Source organism: Polypterus senegalus, unplaced genomic scaffold (assembly GCF_016835505.1).
Source record: "Polypterus senegalus isolate Bchr_013 unplaced genomic scaffold, ASM1683550v1 scaffold_1476, whole genome shotgun sequence".
In the NCBI taxonomy this organism is placed as follows: domain Eukaryota; kingdom Metazoa; phylum Chordata; class Cladistia; order Polypteriformes; family Polypteridae; genus Polypterus; species Polypterus senegalus.
Genome location: NW_024377920.1, coordinates 32,151 through 45,868, shown reverse-complemented (window position 1 = coordinate 45,868; position 13,718 = coordinate 32,151). Strand labels below are relative to the sequence as shown.

Here is a 13,718-nt window from a genome sequence, read left to right as displayed (position 1 = left end):
GTATTTGTATGTTAACTAAAATGTTATAAAGCAAAACAAAGAAACTGTTTTATAAGCAACGAAGTTAACATTGCATAAGAAATGTTTTAAAACTGTCACAGACTCCATTCACTGTTATGCTCTTACAAGATATTCATCTAAAAGGTGTCTTCTTTAAAATAACAGACCAAGAAAACTTTTTTTACACAACAAAGGTCTGTTTATTAAAACTAAACCAACAAAAATTTGAAACAAATAAATAAAAGTTTTTTTCAAAATTTAGCATGTGAAAGGCCCTTCAATGAAAATCACATTTTCGGGGGGTCCATCATGGTTTTGTTGAAGAAGCTGGGGGACTAAGGGAAGGCCTTCACCCAATGCTGATTTGATCAACTAACACCTAAAAAACAAAAATATAAAAGACACCAAAAGAAAGAGGAATATCAATAACAACCTTATAAGTTTCCTTTGAATAAGTTTCCTTTACTTTTTACAAAAACAAAACAATCTTGTTAAAAAGGATTTAATGAACCTTCCTTCCCAAATATAATTATGGACTGAAAATAAGTTTCCTTTGAAGAAAACAAAAGAATAAAAAAATACATATCTTTTTGATAAGTTTCCTTTGCTTTTATTAAAGGACAAAACAACTTGTTGTAAAAGAATAAGTATATCCAAAAGGAAAAACTGAACGAATTACAAAAACTGGTTTTAAAATGTATGGACATATGAATGTTTTGTCTTGTATTTTCAATCTCTTCTCTCCACCAACCATAGAGGTTGAAATATTAAGGTTCTAGGACTCAGACCAGGATCCTGAGGGCAGGAGAACCTGGAGGAGACAAGACAAAAACAAAGAGAAATTGCAGGACTGGGACTGTGAGGCAGTGGGAAAAGGGGAAAGGGATTCCAAAACCGGGCAATAAAGGTAACCTTTTCTCCCATGCACACAGCAGGAATGAGATAACAACTTGGAGCAAAAAACAACTCTAGGAACTTCACTCACCTTAGTGGGGACACTTACATTAGAGAAACCAGACTACTAAGCCAAGGAACAAGGGATCAATAAAGACACATAATGGAGAAAATATCATTCCTTTAACAAGGATGAATATCAACAACTTTAATATAAGGAAGGTCCTTTTGACCATGATCTAAAAGAACACCAACAACAAAAAGAATTTAACCCAAATTTCATAAACAGGGAGGAAGGATAACAACATTGGAACACAAGGGAAACTAAAATAAAACAACAAGAAAAGAAATAGAATAAACCTAAGAGCCTCGAACCAAAAGAATTTAATTAAATCTAGTCTACATGTCTAATAAATAAATAAGGAAATAAAAATCTACTTACCCTAGAGACACCTGTTAATGAAAGGGTCTCTAATCCCGTACAGGCCTAACACAAAAATAGACATGAGAGGATAAAGGGGGTCAACAGTGTCACATAGGCCCTAAACTCAATACAAGACTAGTTAATTAATCACCTTAAGTAAGCAATGGACACTAAAGAAAAGCTTACCTTTTACTCCAGAGACATCTGTTAAAGAAAAAGTCTCAAATTCATACAAGCCTAAAGCATAAGAAGTACATAAGGAATATGAAAACAAAAACAACAGACAAAAGGATTTACTCCAGAGACACCTGTAAAAGAAAGGGTCTCAAACTCTACTTAAACTTAAGACCTAATACTCATCATATTGAAACAGAATGGAAACTAAAATAAAATAACAAGAAAAAGATAGAATAAACTCAAGAGCTTCGAACCAACAGGATTTGATTAAATCTAGTCTACATGTCTAATAAATAAATAAGGAAATAAAAATCTATTTACCCTAGAGACACCTGTTAAAGAAAGGGTCTCTAACCCCGTACAGGCCTAAGGCCTAATACACAAAAAGAAACAACTTTTTAATCACTGAAAAGAAACAAGGGGGACTCCAACCTCAATGGATGAGAGTACTAACCCATAACATACCCAAAACCTAAGGATACACAAAAAATAGGCATAAGAGGATAAAGGGGGTCAACAGTGTCAAATAGGCCCTAAACTCAATACAAGACTAGTTAATCAGTCACCTTAATTAAGCAATGGACACTAAAAACGCTTAATTTTTACTCCAGGAGACACCTGTCAAAGAAAAGCTCTCAAATTTTATACAAGCCTAAAGCCTTACAATTACATATGGAATATGAAAATAAAAATAACAGGCAAAAGATCTGATTAAATCTAGTCTACATGTCTAATAAATAAAGAAGGAGATAAAAATCTACTTACCCTAGAGACAACTGGTAAAGAAAGGGTCTCTAATCTCGTACAGGCCTAAGGCCTAAAAAACACAAATAAACAATTCTTCAACCACGAAAAAAAGCAAGGGGGACTCCAACCTCAAAGGATGAGAGTACCAACCCCTAACATACCCAAAACCTAAGGACACAAAAAATAGACATGAGAGGATAAAGGGGGTCAACAGTGTCACATAGGCCCTAAACTCAATACAAGACTAGTTGATTAATCACCTAAAGTAAGTAATGGACACTAAACAAAAGCTTACCTTTTACTCCAGAGACATCTGCTAAAGAAAAAGTCTCAAATTCATACAAACCTAAAGCCTAATAAGTACATAAGGAATATGAAAATAAAAACAACAGGCAAAAAGATTTATTCCAGAGACACCTGTAAAAGAAAGGGTCTCAAACTCTACTTAAACTTAAGGCCTAATACTCATCATATTGAAACATAATGGAAACTAAAATAAAGAAATGGATCCACAACACACTCTAAACTTAAAGGGACAAACTAAAAAGGGAAGATTAAGGATAAAGGGGGTCACTAATGTCACACAGACCCTAAACTTACAAAAAAACTAACCATCTACTCACCTTAGAATCAAAAGACATTAACTCTCTAAGGAAATTACCCGGAATAAGGAGTTGTTTAAACAAACAGTTCTGCTACATAGGAGTCAAATCTGTAATTCGGGTTCCACGAGCCATCAGCTCAAAAGGTAGATGATGGGTTTTTTTCTTCCTTATAGGGAAAACCTTGCTGAGTGTTTTTGCTGCAATGCAATATGATATTTAAATGGGAAAATGAGATTTGATTAAATCTAGTCTACATGTCTAAAAGATAAACAAGGAGATAAAAATCTACTTACCCTAGAGACAACTTAAAGAAAGGGTCTCTAACCTCGTACAGGCCTAAGGCCTAAAAAACTCAAATAAACAATTCTTCAACCACTGAAAAAAAGCAAGGGGGACTCCAACCTCAAAGGATGAGAGTACCAACCCATAACATACCCAAAACCTAAGGACACAAAAATAGACATGAGAGGATAAAGGGGGTCAACAGTGTCACATAGGCCCTAAACTCAATACAAGACTAGCTAATTAATCACCTAAAGTAAGCAATGGACACTAAAAAAAGCTTAACTTTTACTCCAGAGACATCTGTTAAAGAAAAAGTCTCAAATTCATACAAGCCAAAAGCCTAATAAGTACATAAGGAATATGAAAACAAAAACAACAGACAAAAAGATTTACTCCAGAGACACCTGTAAAAGAAAGGGTCTCAAACTCTACTTAAACTTAAGGCCTAATACTCATCATATTGAAACAGAGTGGAAACTAAAATAAAATAACAAGAAAAAGATAGAATAAACTCAAGAGCTTCGAACCAACAGGATTTGATTAAATCTAGTCTATATGTCTAATAAATAAACAAGGAGATAAAAATCTACTTACCCTAGAGACACCTGTTAAAGAAAAGGTCTCTAATCTCGTACAGGCCTAAGGCCCAATACACACAAAAAAATAACTCTTCAATCACTGAAAAGAAGCAAGGGGGACTCCAACCTCAAAGGATGAGAGTACTAACCCATAACATACCCAAAACCTAAGGACACAAAAAATAGACATAAGAGGATAAAGGGGGCCAACAGTGTCATATAGGCCCTAAACTCAATACAAGACTAGTTAATTAATCACCTTAATTAAGCAATGGACACTAAAAACGCTTAATTTTTACTCCGGAGACATCTGTTAAAGAAAAGCTCTCAAATTCTACACAAGCTTAAAGCCCAACAATTACATATGGAATATGAAATTAAAAATAACAGGCAAAAGATTTGATTAAATCTAGTCTACATGTCTAATAAATAAATAAGGAGATAAAAATCTACTTACCCTAGAGACAACCATTAAAGAAAGGGTCTCTAATCTCGTACAGGCCTAAGGCCTAAAAAAACACAAACAACTCTTCAATCACTGAAAAGAAACAAGGGGGACTCCAACCTCAAGGGATGAGGATACTAACCCACAACATACCCAAAATTTAAGGAGACAAAAAAATAGACATGAGAGGATAAAGGGGGTCAACAGTGTCACATAGGCCCTAAACTCAAGACAGGACTAATTAATTAATCATCTTAAGTAAGCAATGGACAATCAAGATTTAATTTTAAAGTTTATTTCAGAGATACCTATACAAGAAAGGGTCTCAGACTCTATTCAAATTCAAGGCCTGACACCCATAAAGGGACAGACTCTCAATTTTAAAGGAGGGACAAGAAGGAGATAACCTCATTAAAGTAATTGCATTGTTTTACAACACACTTGAAACCCAAGGGGACAACCTAGAAGGGAAGACCAAGGATAAAGGGGGTCGCTGATGTCTATTAGACCCTAAACTTACAGGAAAATTAATCATCTACTCACCTTAGGAATAAAAGACATTAACTTTCTAAGGAAAATACTCAGAATAAAGATTTGTATAGACAAACATCTCTATCACATACAGGAATAGCATCTGTTATAACATCACCCATAAGTAAGATACAAGGGACACTCTATTGAAAGAAAAGGGAAGGACACATAGAAAGGACACTTTAACTAAGACAGCATTCAAATGATGCATTTTTTTAAAAAAATACTGCCCCTCCCTCCTGATTCTAACAAGAGGAGGTAGTGAAATGCATCATGGAAGTGATTATTTGAAATTTAAACATAGGGAGGTCCCCTTTCGGGGCGGAGCATGACAAAAGGCACTTGGACAACGGTCGAGTGTTTGAATCATTCCAAATAGGACTTACAGAGAGCAAACAACGCTCAAAATTAGTTAACAATTTGAAATCATTTTTTAAAAAAAAGTGTTTAATATTTAAAATCTTGCAAAATAAAAAACTTTTCTTTAGAGAATACTACACATCTTAAGAAGAATCAAATCTGAAATTCGGGTTCCACGAGCCACCAGCTCAAAGGTAGATGGCGGTTTTTTCTATTCCTTATAGGGAAAGCTATGTCGAGTTTTTATGCAATGCAATATGACAACTTGAGAGAAAGTCAATGACCAATGTTATACAAAAGAACTTAATTGATACTGTATATTGAGAAAAAGAAAGTATATGCAAATTATGTTGGCTACATGATGAAAAAGAAAGGAATCCGTGAGAAAGAGAAATGTAATAATGGCGGCAGCCATGTGCTTTTAAACGGTTGTTGGAACTTGTTAACCCGGGCGGGAACGAGTTGAACATAAAGTATTGTTGGAAAATAGACTGTTTTATAAAATATGATGGATTCTTCAGATTTGCTAGAGAAAATGGACAAAGATGATTGATCGTGATTTTTGAATGAAATGAATGGGACACAGTAATTGTGAACTTGAAAAGACAGGTCTAGATTTGTTACTCCGGGCGGTAACGGATTGGACAGAAAGTTGATTAGAAGGAATGGATTGTGGCAAAATAAAAGAATGTTTTAAAGGAAATGTTTGGAGGACTAGCTAAGGAGTTGTTTTTCGCGGATTGAAATCGGAACGGATGGAAAAAGCAGGCTTGAACTTAAAACGTTGCCTAAAGGAGGCACAAAAGGGTACTTTGACACGGAATAGTTTGACATTTGGACATTGATTATACAAAAATTTGGAAATCCAGTATCAAAACGATAGAAAAGAAAGAAATGTATCCCCCGCGGGATAAAAAAACTAACGCACGAAAGGTGCAAAGAACAGTTGTTGAAAAAAATTCCTAAAACAAAAAATAAATGGAAAAAGGAAAAATTTAAACATGCAAAAAAACTCAAACCCAGTAAGAAGGGATATGCATGGTTTATTTTCAACTAAATATGTAAAAATAATTTGGTGCAGGCAAGACTGCAGGAGCACACAGTGGGATTTTGAAAAAATGCCCTACCCTGCTACAAGAGAGAAACAGCAAAATCAACTCATGCAATAAGAATTATTTCTAATCTTTGATAATTTGCATGATTTTATTCATACAAAAAGCAAAAAAATAACCTGACTGCAACCTTGATAACTACAAGGCTTGATACAAAAAATAAAGGACACCTTTTACGAAGGAGATTAACATAATACTTATACTTATACTATATATTTTATATTATATATTATATTATATGGCATTTTGAAGCACAACTGGGAAAGAGTGGCGGGCGCAAAAAGCGAGAGTGCCACCACCAGGCAGTTTCTTTGTGTAAGCTGTCTGGTTTACATAGTGCTCGTAAGATCACTCTAATCAACGGTGTATGCCCTTGAGGTGTATACTAATAAAAAACCTAACCTAGCCAGATCCTATTGTGCCTTACTCCTTCGGGGGTACCACTTCAGTACCTTTAGTGTGGAAAATGCCTATTCTTTCTTTTTCAAAAAAACAAATGATGCTTTCAGAATCATGTGACTATATGTCACCATCTGACTTTTTCGGATCTCATCTGACAAACTATTCTTGTGATTTCAATCTTTACAATTTTATTTTATTTGCATAAATCCACTGATGAGCTTTTACAAGCGAAACGCGTCTGGTGCAACCTTTTTTGAAAAGTTTTTTTTGGAACTGTCTTTTATTTATGATTTTATTCTTATCTACTCTCCTATCATTCTCATAAAAAGCAAGAAGGTATAAAGATGTTACGAAAAAGAAATGCTAATTTTAATGTTACAAAGTAAACCAAAGAGTGTGTTTGCTAAACAGAAATGTTGATACTTGGATGTTTTAAAGTATAAGAATTACAAGAAAATAAAATGATTATTTTCAATAAGAATATCCTGATCACTTAAACAAGAACACTTGAACTTGAAAATCATAAAGCATAAGAGAATTGCTTTAGAATAAGATGCCTTGTGTTAACTAAAATGTTATAAAGCAAAATAGAGAAACTGTTTTATAAGCAACGAGGTTAACATTGCATAAGAAATGTTTTTAAAACTGTCAGATAAAGGATATGAATACCTGATAAAGAAAATATATGCTTTTCTAAGAAACAAAGTAAAAAACAAAAATGCTGATACCTGGATGTTTAAAGCATAAGAGAATTGCTTTAGAATAAGATGCCTTGTGTTAACTAAAATGTTATAAAGCAAAATAAAGAAACTGTTTTATAAGCAATAAGGTTAACATCGCATAAGAAATGTTTTTAAAACTGTCATATAAAGGATATGAATACCTGAGAAAGAGAATATATGCTTTTCTAAGAAACAAAGTAAAAAACAAAAATGCTGATACCTGGATATTTAAAGCATAAGAGAATTGCTTTAGAATAAGATGCCTTATGTTAACTAAAATGTTATAAAGCAAAATAGAGAAACTGTTTTATAAGCAACGAGGTTAACATTGCATAAGAAATGTTTTTAAAACTGTCAGATAAAGGATATGAATACCTGATAAAGAAAATATATGCTTTTCTAAGAAACAAAGTAAAAAACAAAAATGCTGATACCTGGATGTTTAAAGCATAAGAGAATTGCTTTAGAATAAGATGCCTTGTGTTAACTAAAATGTTATAAAGCAAAATAAAGAAACTGTTTTATAAGCAATAAGGTTAACATCGCATAAGAAATGTTTTTAAAACTGTCATATAAAGGATATGAATACCTGAGAAAGAGAATATATGCTTTTCTAAGAAACAAAGTAAAAAACAAAAATGCTGATACCTGGATATTTAAAGCATAAGAGAATTGCTTTAGAATAAGATGCCTTATGTTAACTAAAATGTTATAAAGCAAAATAAAGAAACTGTTTTATAAGCAACGAGGTTAACATTGCATAAGAAATGTTTTTAAAACTGTCAGAACAAAGGATATGAATACCTGATAAAGAAAATATATGCTTTTCTAAGGAACAAAGTAAAAAACAAAAATGCTGATACCTGGATGTTTAAAGCATAAGAGAATTGCTTTAGAATAAGATGCCTTGTGTTAACTAAAATGTTATAAAGCAAAATAAAGGAACTGTTTTATAAGCAACAAGGTTAACATCGCATAAGAAATGTCTTTAAAACTGTCATATAAAGGATATGAATACCTGATAAAGAAAATATATGCTTTTCTAAGCTTTCTAAGAAACAAAGTAAAAAAGATACTTATCTTAAGCAAAGATACAATAAGATGCCTTGTGTTAACTAAAATGTTATAAAGCAAAATAAAGAAACTGTTTTATAAGCAACGAGGTTAACATTGCATAAGAAATGTTTTTAAAACTGTCAGATAAAGGATATGAATACCTATAAAGAAAATATATGCTTTTCTAAGAAACAAAGTAAAAAACAAAAATGCTGATACCTGGATGTTTAAAGCATAAGAGAATTGCTTTAGAATAGGATGCCTTGTGTTAACTAAAATGTTATAAAGCAAAATAGAGAAACTGTTTTATAAGCAACGAGGTTAACATTGCATAAGAAATGTTTTTAAAACTGTCAGATAAAGGATATGAATACCTGATAAAGAAAATATATGCTTTTCTAAGAAACAAAGTAAAAAACAAAAATGCTGATACCTGGATGTTTAAAGCATAAGAGAATTGCTTTAGAATAGGATGCCTTGTGTTAACTAAAATATTATAAAGCAAAATAAAGAAACTGTTTTATAAGCAATAAGGTTAACATCGCATAAGAAATGTTTTTAAAACTGTCATATAGAGGATATGAATACCTGATAAAGAAAATATATGTTTTTCTAAGAAACAAAGTAAAAAACAAAAATGCTGATACCTGGATGTTTAAAGCATAAGAGAATTGCTTTAGAATAGGATGCCTTGTGTTAACTAAAATGTTATAAAGCAAAATAAAAAAACTGTTTTATAAGCAACAAGGTTAACATCGCATAAGAAATGTTTTTAAAACTGTCATATAAAGGATATGAATACCTGATAAAGAAAATATATGCTTTTCTAAGCTTTCTAAGAAACAAAGTAAAAAAGATACTTATCTTAAGCAAAGATACCTCAACAACCTAACGAAAGATGTTCTAACTTATGTCATGTAAAGGAAATACATGCAGGATAAAGAATGTATGCTTCTTAAGAAACAAAGTAAATAAGATACTTACCTTAAGATAAGGATATTTCAATAACCTAAATAAGGATGCTTTAAACCATTCCATGTAAAAGAAATGGAAACTATAAAGAACAATATACTTACCTTAAAGAAGGATGCCTGAAATTAAAGTATAAGATACTTACCTTAAATAAGAATGTTCGTAACCATGTTATATAAAAGATGGTAACAAGAAGGAAATATTTGAGAAACTAAGAATGAAATGCTGGATAAAGAAAATGTATGCTGTTTGAGAAACATAAAGAAAATAAGATACTCACCCTAAGAAAAGATATCTCAATAACTTATACAAAGAAACTTTAACTTATTTCATGTAAAGGAAATGGAAACCATAAAATATAAGATATCTTGTATAAGAATGTCTGAAATTATGTCATGCAAGAAGGATGTCTTGAATTGTATGATATGACAGACTCCATTCACTGTTATGCTCTTACAAGATATTCATCTAAAAGGTGTCTTCTTTAAAATAACAGACCAAGAAAACTTTTTTTACACAACAAAGGTCTGTTTATTAAAACTAAACCAACAAAAATTTGAAACAAATAAATAAAAGTTTTTTTCAAAATTTAGCATGTGAAAGGCCCTTCAATGAAAATCACATTTTTCGGGGGGTCCATCATGGTTTTGTTGAAGAAGCTGGGGGACTAAGGGAAGGCCTTCACCCAATGCTGATTTGATCAACTAACACCTAAAAAACAAAAATATAAAAGACACCAAAAGAAAGAGGAATATCAATAACAACCTTATAAGTTTCCTTTGAATAAGTTTCCTTTACTTTTTACAAAAACAAAACAATCTTGTTAAAAAGGATTTAATGAACCTTCCTTCCCAAATATAATTATGGACTGAAAATAAGTTTCCTTTGAAGAAAACAAAAGAATAAAAAAATACATATCTTTTTGATAAGTTTCCTTTGCTTTTATTAAAGGACAAAACAACTTGTTGTAAAAGAATAAGTATATCCAAAAGGAAAAACTGAACGAATTACAAAAACTGGTTTTAAAATGTATGGACATATGAATGTTTTGTCTTGTATTTTCAATCTCTTCTCTCCACCAACCATAGAGGTTGAAATATTAAGGTTCTAGGACTCAGACCAGGATCCTGAGGGCAGGAGAACCTGGAGGAGACAAGACAAAAACAAAGAGAAATTGCAGGACTGGGACTGTGAGGCAGTGGGAAAAGGGGAAAGGGATTCCAAAACCGGGCAATAAAGGTAACCTTTTCTCCCATGCACACAGCAGGAATGAGATAACAACTTGGAGCAAAAAACAACTCTAGGAACTTCACTCACCTTAGTGGGGACACTTACATTAGAGAAACCAGACTACTAAGCCAAGGAACAAGGGATCAATAAAGACACATAATGGAGAAAATATCATTCCTTTAACAAGGATGAATATCAACAACTTTAATATAAGGAAGGTCCTTTTGACCATGATCTAAAAGAACACCAACAACAAAAAGAATTTAACCCAAATTTCATAAACAGGGAGGAAGGATAACAACATTGGAACACAAGGGAAACTAAAATAAAACAACAAGAAAAGAAATAGAATAAACCTAAGAGCCTCGAACCAAAAGAATTTAATTAAATCTAGTCTACATGTCTAATAAATAAATAAGGAAATAAAAATCTACTTACCCTAGAGACACCTGTTAATGAAAGGGTCTCTAATCCCGTACAGGCCTAACACAAAAATAGACATGAGAGGATAAAGGGGGTCAACAGTGTCACATAGGCCCTAAACTCAATACAAGACTAGTTAATTAATCACCTTAAGTAAGCAATGGACACTAAAGAAAAGCTTACCTTTTACTCCAGAGACATCTGTTAAAGAAAAAGTCTCAAATTCATACAAGCCTAAAGCATAAGAAGTACATAAGGAATATGAAAACAAAACAACAGACAAAAGGATTTACTCCAGAGACACCTGTAAAAGAAAGGGTCTCAAACTCTGCTTAAACTTAAGACCTAATACTCATCATATTGAAACAGAATGGAAACTAAAATAAAATAACAAGAAAAAGATAGAATAAACTCAAGAGCTTCGAACCAACAGGATTTGATTAAATCTAGTCTACATGTCTAATAAATAAATAAGGAAATAAAAATCTATTTACCCTAGAGACACCTGTTAAAGAAAGGGTCTCTAACCCCGTACAGGCCTAAGGCCTAATACACAAAAAGAAACAACTTTTTAATCACTGAAAAGAAACAAGGGGGACTCCAACCTCAATGGATGAGAGTACTAACCCATAACATACCCAAAACCTAAGGATACACAAAAAATAGGCATAAGAGGATAAAGGGGGTCAACAGTGTCAAATAGGCCCTAAACTCAATACAAGACTAGTTAATCAGTCACCTTAATTAAGCAATGGACACTAAAAACGCTTAATTTTTACTCCAGGAGACACCTGTCAAAGAAAAGCTCTCAAATTTTATACAAGCCTAAAGCCTTACAATTAAGGAATATGAAAATAAAAACATATGGAATATGAAAATAAAAATAACAGGCAAAAGATCTGATTAAATCTAGTCTACATGTCTAATAAATAAAGAAGGAGATAAAAATCTACTTACCCTAGAGACAACTGGTAAAGAAAGGGTCTCTAATCTCACACAGGCCTAAGGCCTAAAAAACACAAATAAACAATTCTTCAACCACGAAAAAAAGCAAGGGGGACTCCAACCTCAAGGGATGAGAGTACCAACCCCTAACATACCCAAAACCTAAGGACACAAAAAATAGACATGAGAGGATAAAGGGGGTCAACAGTGTCACATAGGCCCTAAACTCAATACAAGACTAGTTGATTAATCACCTAAAGTAAGTAATGGACACTAAACAAAAGCTTACCTTTTACTCCAGAGACATCTGCTAAAGAAAAAGTCTCAAATTCATACAAACCTAAAGCCTAATAAGTACATAAGGAATATGAAAATAAAAACAACAGGCAAAAAGATTTATTCCAGAGACACCTGTAAAAGAAAGGGTCTCAAACTCTACTTAAACTTAAGGCCTAATACTCATCATATTGAAACATAATGGAAACTAAAATAAAGAAATGGATCCACAACACACTCTAAACTTAAAGGGACAAACTAAAAAGGGAAGATTAAGGATAAAGGGGGTCACTAATGTCACACAGACCCTAAACTTACAAAAAAACTAACCATCTACTCACCTTAGAATCAAAAGACATTAACTCTCTAAGGAAATTACCCGAATAAGGAGTTGTTTAAACAAACAGTTCTGCTACATAGGAGTCAAATCTGTAATTCGGGTTCCACGAGCCATCAGCTCAAAAGGTAGATGATGGGTTTTTTTCTTCCTTATAGGGAAAACCTTGCTGAGTGTTTTTGCTGCAATGCAATATGATATTTAAATGGGAAAATGAGATTTGATTAAATCTAGTCTACATGTCTAAAAGATAAACAAGGAGATAAAAATCTACTTACCCTAGAGACAACTTAAAGAAAGGGTCTCTAACCTCGTACAGGCCTAAGGCCTAAAAAACTCAAATAAACAATTCTTCAACCACTGAAAAAAAGCAAGGGGGACTCCAACCTCAAAGGATGAGAGTACCAACCCATAACATACCCAAAACCTAAGGACACAAAAATAGACATGAGAGGATAAAGGGGGTCAACAGTGTCACATAGGCCCTAAACTCAATACAAGACTAGCTAATTAATCACCTAAAGTAAGCAATGGACACTAAAAAAAGCTTAACTTTTACTCCAGAGACATCTGTTAAAGAAAAAGTCTCAAATTCATACAAGCCAAAAGCCTAATAAGTACATAAGGAATATGAAAACAAAAACAACAGACAAAAAGATTTACTCCAGAGACACCTGTAAAAGAAAGGGTCTCAAACTCTACTTAAACTTAAGGCCTAATACTCATCATATTGAAACAGAGTGGAAACTAAAATAAAATAACAAGAAAAAGATAGAATAAACTCAAGAGCTTCGAACCAACAGGATTTGATTAAATCTAGTCTATATGTCTAATAAATAAACAAGGAGATAAAAATCTACTTACCCTAGAGACACCTGTTAAAGAAAAGGTCTCTAATCTCGTACAGGCCTAAGGCCCAATACACACAAAAAAATAACTCTTCAATCACTGAAAAGAAGCAAGGGGGACTCCAACCTCAAAGGATGAGAGTACTAACTCATAACATACCCAAAACCTAAGGACACAAAGAGTACTAAAAGGGGCAACTTACCCAAAACCTAAGTGTCATATAGGCCCTAAACTCAATACAAGACTAGTTAATTAATCACCTTAATTAAGCAATGGACACTAAAAACGCTTAATTTTTACTCCGGAGACATCTGTTAAAGAAAAGCTCTCAAATTCTACACAAGCTTA

General features: G+C 32.8%; 3 long non-coding RNA genes across 7 annotated transcripts; all 3 read right to left on the bottom strand.

Moving 5' to 3' along the window:
• Positions 1-301: 301 nt before the first annotated feature.
• On the bottom strand, positions 302-3,981 carry LOC120519502. 3 transcript variants are annotated; one of them, XR_005631545.1, is made up of 7 exons: positions 3,727-3,981; positions 3,141-3,289; positions 2,866-3,044; positions 2,261-2,312; positions 1,505-1,555; positions 1,337-1,381; positions 302-811 (listed from the first exon to the last, which is right to left on the bottom strand). It is a non-coding gene; the product is annotated as an uncharacterized LOC120519502 (long non-coding RNA). The 3 variants fall into 3 exon arrangements; XR_005631544.1 differs by having other exon boundaries at positions 307-379; XR_005631546.1 differs by having other exon boundaries at positions 307-379; positions 2,904-3,044.
• A 5,803-nt stretch (positions 3,982-9,784) lies between these two features.
• Positions 9,785-11,957, bottom strand: LOC120519505. 3 transcript variants are annotated; one of them, XR_005631551.1, is made up of 4 exons: positions 11,921-11,957; positions 11,147-11,197; positions 10,979-11,023; positions 9,785-10,453 (listed from the first exon to the last, which is right to left on the bottom strand). It is a non-coding gene; the product is annotated as an uncharacterized LOC120519505 (long non-coding RNA). The 3 variants fall into 3 exon arrangements; XR_005631550.1 differs by having other exon boundaries at positions 9,785-10,021; XR_005631552.1 differs by lacking the exon at positions 11,921-11,957 and adding an exon at positions 11,458-11,639 and having other exon boundaries at positions 9,785-10,021.
• Positions 11,958-12,602: 645 nt separating this feature from the next.
• Positions 12,603-13,505, bottom strand: LOC120519506. Its single transcript, XR_005631553.1, has 3 exons — positions 13,386-13,505; positions 12,800-12,948; positions 12,603-12,703 (listed from the first exon to the last, which is right to left on the bottom strand). It is a non-coding gene; the product is annotated as an uncharacterized LOC120519506 (long non-coding RNA).
• Positions 13,506-13,718: the final 213 nt, after the last annotated feature.